Here is a 7,336-nt window from a genome sequence, read left to right as displayed (position 1 = left end):
TCCTCGGCATGCATTCGCATAAACAAACTGACATCCATAGAAACCACATTTAAAAGCACACCACACTCAAAATACATATATCAAATAAACACACACATACTCAAACACATATATACACACATTGGTGCATGATGTGTTATGTAACTGCATTTAAACACTTAATACTTGTCACTGAGCTGAGCGTCACAATGGAAGCAGTGACAACAGTGTCTCTAGCTCACTTGACCCAGCAAAACTAGTGGCCTGGCAAAGGAGAATCGGTCTTCTGTCCTTGCACTGCTGGTAGTCCTGCAACAGTTGCAAAAAGCTGCTTGCGTGTATTGTACAGATGCTTGTGATTATTGACTGATGAAAGAAGTTGTCTCAGTTTACAGACAAGACAAGCTCAATTTTATTTTATACATGTCTATGTGTATTGCTATGTCCCTTAGCAATGTGTGTGTGTGTGTGTGTGTGTGTGTGTGTGTGTGTGTGTGTGTGTGTGTGTGTGTGTGTGTGTGTGTGTTTGTTTATTTGTGCATGCCTATGTCTTTGTGTTAATGCGTGTGCAAAATGCATACTTGTGTCAATAACTGACTTCCTCCTGAAATGAAAATGTACAATCAATATCCAGATGCCTCTAAAAATCCAATGTGTCAAATCAATGTCTCAACACCTCTTGTGGAAGGAATGTTTGGAAGTCCATCAGTGCCCCTGGTCTACAGGTTTACCTCCATAGACTGTAACTAGGATGTCTACTGTGACCTTTCTGTGACATTTTAATGACCTAACAGATATCCATCAGTGTTATCTAAATATGCAGGACTGTTTCAAAAGAATCCAACCCATACTCTCCTTGATGCAAGTGTGTGCACATATGTGTGTGTGTGTGTTAGAGTGTATGTGTGCAGGGGGTGGTTGGTGGGTGGACAGCCTTGTCTTATCAGACACAGAAAGTCTGTAAATCAATTGGTGTGGTCATGTCTCTGACTTTTAACTCGAGCCAGCCTCTAAATCAACATTTTATATGTGTGTGTGTGTGTGTGTGTGTGTGTGTGTGTGTGTTTTCAGTCCCTCCTCAGAGAGTTTGTGTGGAGACATGAGTGAGTATGCGTAAGTGAGTGCAGTGAGTGAAAAGTGCGGTGTCTGCTAAATAGCTCCCACGGGTGAGTTGGACGTCTAAGATGTGCTCTGGAACATCTCTCTGTGGTTGCAGGGAGGAGTGGACTGGCCGACCTGTGAAGATGATGAGCATGTTACAGTAATGGCAGGGTCAGAGACCCAGCAATATTACTGTAAATGAAATTATCATGTTCCCATCATTACAGCACTGTTAAACATCCATCCATCCATCACCGATATGCTTTCACACACTGATTTATGTCTCTGAGCATGAGCAGAGAAACCCTATAATATCCTATTGGACCTTGGTGGATATGCATAATGTCTCATTTGTATGGCTTGGGGTCATGTGTACAGTTGTTGTATCATGCTTTCCAATTTCTAATATCGCTTACAACTGTATATTAAATATTCAACTGTATATTACATTTTTAATGGATATTAAAAAAATCCATCTCATGAAACTTGCTGTAAATATTATCATATCCACTGTGTGTTTGATCCCTGCCAATTCTTTGCATTGGTCCAAACACTAACTGGTATACCAAATTATAGCTGGTATTTATCATATCATATCATATCATATCATATCATATATCATATCATATCATATCATATCATATCATATCATATCATATCGTTTATTATCATGTTATATCAGTATGAACTGGCTAGTTCTACATGAGCATCTAATATGCAGTGTGTTCTTAGATTGTAAATTGAGTCTAACCATACTGCATTTACTGACTTTTTTTTGACAATGCAAACAATGCATTTCCCCAGATAGCATCTTCAGGTCTATTCCACTTCCAATCAGTAGCTGATTTTGCCTGTGCACACGGACTTCTGTTTACAGTAATGTTCTTAGATTGTCTTGAAGCCCCGTGTCCCTGACTGAGTCTCCGCATATGTGTATCTGTTTGTGTGTGTGTGTGTGTGTGTGTGTGTGTGTGTGTGTGTCTCTGTCTGTCTGTGGCTATATGTGGCCGCAGGTGTGTGTTCTTTATGTGTGTGTAGTGTAAGGTGTGTGTTCTCAAAGTGTTATGGGTAGTCTTTCATCTGTTCAGGCTGTCATCTGATATGAATTAGTCTCAGGAACTCACAGAAGCCAAACACACACACACACACACACACACACACACACACGTCTTATGTAAGATTTATCTAAGGCCAGGTCAATGGAAATTACACCCTATAAACTTAAGACTCCTACACATCCCATGCTTCATCATCCAGACGTCTCTCCCCCCCTCTCTCTCCCTCTCTCCATACCTCTCACATAGAGAAAACAAGAGAATTGAAATATGCTTCATAATTTGGACTGTACATATCCCGACACATTGCACGGCTCCTGATCTCAAACTTCGGAGCTGAAATCCTCCCTTTCCATTTCAGGGTCTGTGAGCACAGACGATATGTTCACAGTAAACATATTTATCCTCAAAAGCACAGGAATCGCTCACAAAGACAAATCTGTCCACTCAGCAATATGGAATATGGTCAGAATAACCATATTAATTCCTGAAAGTGTTACACAATGTTACTCATACAGTGCCTATAAAACGTATTCACCCCCCTTAGGATATTTCCACTTATACTGCTTTTATAAATGATACCTTGATCAATTTAATTTGACCTTTTGTACAATAATTTACAAAAATCCCCTCTTTAATGTAAAAGTGAAAGCCGATTTCTACAAAGTAATATTAATTAATTAAAAATGTATAATTGAAAATAAGTGATTACATAAATATTCACCCCCTTCAAGTCAGCATTGAGTAGATTCACCTTTGGCCGCAATTAAAGCATGGAATCTGCGTGGATAGGTCTCAATTAGGCAATTTTTCTTTGCAAAACTGGGAGGGGTTTGTTGTCTTGTTGTCTTTAAACCATTACTGTGTAGTTTTCGCTGTAGGCTTCGGCTCATTGTAAAGAGCAAATCTTCTCCCAAGCCGTACAGTAGTTCTCTTGCAGACTGAGTCAGATTGTCCTCCAGGATTTCCATATATTTAGCTGAATTCATTTTACTTTTACCTTTATAAGCCTTCCAGGGCCTGCTGTCAAGAAGAACAGGATGATGCTACCACCACCATGCTTCAAATTAGGATGGTGCGTTTTTGGTCATATGAAGTGTTTGGTGCCTGCCAAAATAGCGTCAAGTCTGATGGCCAAAAAGTTCAATTTTGGCCTATTCAGACCAACAAACCTTCCATTTGACCTTGGAATCTCCCACATGTCTTTGGGTGAACTTTAGTTGAGATTTAATAAGAGCTTTGACACTCGCTCATAGAGCTTTTACTCGTGAAAAGTTGCTGTGTGCATAGTTTCTTCCATCTCAGCTGTTGAAGCTTTTAACTTCTTCAGAGTTGTCAGAGGTGCCTTGGTGGCTTCCCCCACCATTATTATTATTCAATGGTCACTCAGTTTGTGGTGACAGCCTGCTCTAGGCAGATTTGCACATTTGTTATATTCCTTCCATTCCTTAATGATGGATTTCACTGAACATCCCCTGGAGATTTTTTTTGTATCCATCCCTTATGCTTGTCAATAACCTTTTTCTTGAGTTGTTTGGAGTGTTCTTTTGTCTTTATGGTGGAATTATAGCCAGGAATGGTGATTGACCAGTGACTGGACTTTCCAGACGCAGGTGTCTTTTTATGACTATACTATACACATTCACTGCACTCAGGTGATCTCCATTTAACTAATTGTGAGACCATTAATAACACCAATTGTCTGGACTGCTGTTGATTTAGGTCAGTTACAGTTACTTGCGCTTATTTTGCATTATATATTTCAAATTAATTAACATTACTTTTATATATTATATATTTCTAATTAATTAACATTTGTAGAAATTTGCTTTTACATTACTGTAAAGAGGGGATTTTTGCAAATTATTGTAAAAAAAAAAAGGCCAAATTGAATTGACAAAAATTCAATTTATTAAAGCAATAAAAGGGAAATACCCAAGGGGGGTGAATACTTTTTATAGGCACTGTACATACACAAACACAGGTGCTGGTGTACATACACTCACTCATTCAAACAGACACACACGCCTACATCCACAGCCACCTCCCTCACAGGCAGGGCTCTACACTAACATTTTTTTTCAGGAGCACTTGTGCGCCCAAGTTAAAAAATGTAGGAGCACAGACAAAAATTTGGGAGCACAGTCAGTTCTGTACTTAACTTACACATAATCTAACATTATACTGCAGCTAACAGTTAAACATGCCAGTGCACCAATTGCGAATATTAAGAATGACTGACAACTTTTAGGCTACAGGAAACAGGATTTTAAAGATCAGTGCCTACTTTATTTTCAGTCTGTTCTATTTTCCTACATTTTGTTAATGTAAAATAATATAATACATTGCCATATTTGCATTTAGCCTGTATATCAAGTATCCTGCCAAATGTAGGCTAATTTATTTATTTGTGAATCCATCTATAGCTAATCCAAATATGCCCATGGTGACCTATCTGACTGCATACTGCCTAATAGACTACTACTAAAACAGTCAATTTTCTCTTCCACAAAACCCAACATTAATCAAGGATATATGTTTTATACTTTTAGTTTTTATTTGAAATATCTGCATTGATGGGGGCAGTAGGCAAACGTTAGGCCTACTTTCGTTTTGCACTTCAGCTTGTATTCGGTGTAAACAAACATACATGCGTGGAAGCCTGGAGTTGTCAGTAGTGTTCTACCTTTGAATAAAATGGGAGTATTACGGGAGGGTACTTTTGTGCCGGTTCGTTCGCTACAGCTATATTTTGCATATTGCAGCCAATACGTCAACTGGGCTAAAAGGCATGTTAGGTTACCTTTCCTTCTCTCACTGCATTCTCAGAATCTCATCCTGTTCCTCCTATATCCAATGAATTCGGTGGATAGAAGAACTAATTTCTTCAATCTTTGCATCTTGGCTGGCTAGTCTAACTTTCCGCTTTTTCTGCGCGCTCTTGGATTTGATAGAAGCGACTACTAGCGAGTCACAACGCGAAACTGCTAACGTTGATGGGAGGTGTAGTTTTTATGCTGCATTCGCGACGTGATTCTATGGTTTGCACCAGTAATGTTTCTCGATGTTGTGGTGTATTTTGTAGACAAACATTGACATGGTTAGAAGTCATTCGCACCAGTGCGCCTAAATATTTTTTTGCACTCGCACGGCATCATTTTTACTCGTGGGCGCACTGTAGAGCCCTGCTCACAGGTCAGATATGGGAGTAAGCATGATCAAAGTGGTCAGCATTGCATTATTATCAGGAATGAGTACGAATTGATGTGCCTGTGTGCATGTGTTTGTACTGTATGTCTCCAAGTGGTACCGGTCTTTATTTATTTATGTGCTGTTCTGTATACGAGAGATAAAACATGTGTGTGCGTCTATATGTGTGTGTGTGTGTGTGAGAGAGAGAGAGAAGGTGTGTGTGTGTGTGTGTGTGTGTGTGTGTGTGCGTGTGTGTGTTTATTTGTGCGTAAGTGTGTGTCAATGTATTTTGCAGCCCTTCCTCTGGAATCTATGCCTCAGTTCAAAGGGTGATAAATTCCTGGACCACAGGTGCTGGAGCAGCACTGTTTCCCATGGGGGGGATTGTGGGATTGGCTTGTCCTGGCCTGGATTCCACTCTCGCCTTGGAGGAAGATTCATTTCCCTTGACTAAAGGAGCTTACCTTTCACCTTCTCAGTCCAGTGATGTCGTCCACACTCTCTCCTCCCACTCTCCTCCAGGTACAGATGTGTCATACAAACTCACTAATATAGAATGAGGATCATAACAGTGCTTCACATCTCTAATTCAGAAAATGAAATAATGAGATGTCGGTCGATGGGACACAAAGCACATTTCTCATTTGTAGCAAACATTCAAAATAAAATGAACTTGACTGGTAGAATAAATACAGGGGCAGCGTCTTTAACCCCAATTTATACTGTATTTGATTTGCTTGAGATTAGTCATTTTTATTGTAGGTGACAGATCCAAAGACAAAACTTCTTTATGCCCAGACATTACAGATGAAAACACACACACACACACACACACACACACACACACACACACACACACACACACACACATACTTAACAATACACATTTTTCTTTCTTCCTTGCAGTTTCGACTTCATCTCAGTAATTTGATCGACCATTGCTTTTTGTCCTTGTTACGGGGCAATCAATTACAGTGAAGTGGAGAGTTTATGAAGGTGAACAACTTCAGGACACACTTTCACTTTTGATCCTTGTGACCTGTATTTCCCGACAGTCTTTTTGATCATTGTGTGTGTGTGTGTGTGTGTGTGTGTGTGTGTGTGTGTGTGTGTGTGTGTGTGTGTGTGTATGTGTGTGTGTGTGTGTGTGTGTGTGTGGTGTGTGTGTATGTGTGTGTGTGTGTTTGTTGGCAAGATGGGTTGGCAAGAGTCTTGTAGGAAACCTCTTCAACATGTCTGAACACGCAGACCAGACACACCAGGTTGACAATGACACACACACACACAGAGAGAGAGAGAGAGAGAGAGAGAGAGAGAGAGAGAGAGAGAGAGAGAGAGAGAGAGAGAGAGAGAGAAAGAAAGACATCTGCGCACATTCAAATGTTGAACATAACATTACAGCACCACAACAAGGCTTTATGGTCTGTGTGTTGTTTTTGGAAGACTATGTGTATGGGTCATTTCCAGCTTATGTGGCCACCTGCTAGTTACAACTTTATTGTGATCACCAATATGTCTGTTAGTTTTGTGTGTGTATGTACCTTAACTGTTATATTTTCTGTGACATTTTCAACACTGTTAAAACAGTATCAACAACATTACTGGAAAAACAGTATGTGACTTAAACATGCAGTACATCAGAAAGATTTCCGGGCTTTCTGGCCTAAAGCATCAACGTTTCTTTTATCTAATGGTGGACAAACAGGTCCGTCTGGATAGGCCTTTCATTAAATCTGCTATGACTTCATTTTTTTTTATTTTTTAAAAAAGGTTAGAACCTGTTTGGCTGTGGTTTTGCATTTGATCAGCTGCCTTAGAGAAGAGGATTTCTTCCCCTCCTCTTAGCACGGCACTGTGAGAGAGCAAGCGAACCAGCGATGGAGCAGACACACACACACACAGACACACACACACACACAGACACACACACACACAGACACACAGATACACACACACACAGACACAGACACAGACACACACACACACACACAGACGCACAGACACACACA

Source organism: Alosa pseudoharengus, unplaced genomic scaffold (assembly GCF_046254945.1).
Source record: "Alosa pseudoharengus isolate Yale_2024_CS ecotype anadromous, Long Island Sound unplaced genomic scaffold, YU_APseudo_1.1 YU_APseudo_1.1_scf_22, whole genome shotgun sequence".
NCBI lineage: Eukaryota > Metazoa > Chordata > Actinopteri > Clupeiformes > Clupeidae > Alosa > Alosa pseudoharengus.
This window is presented reverse-complemented; position numbering follows the sequence as displayed.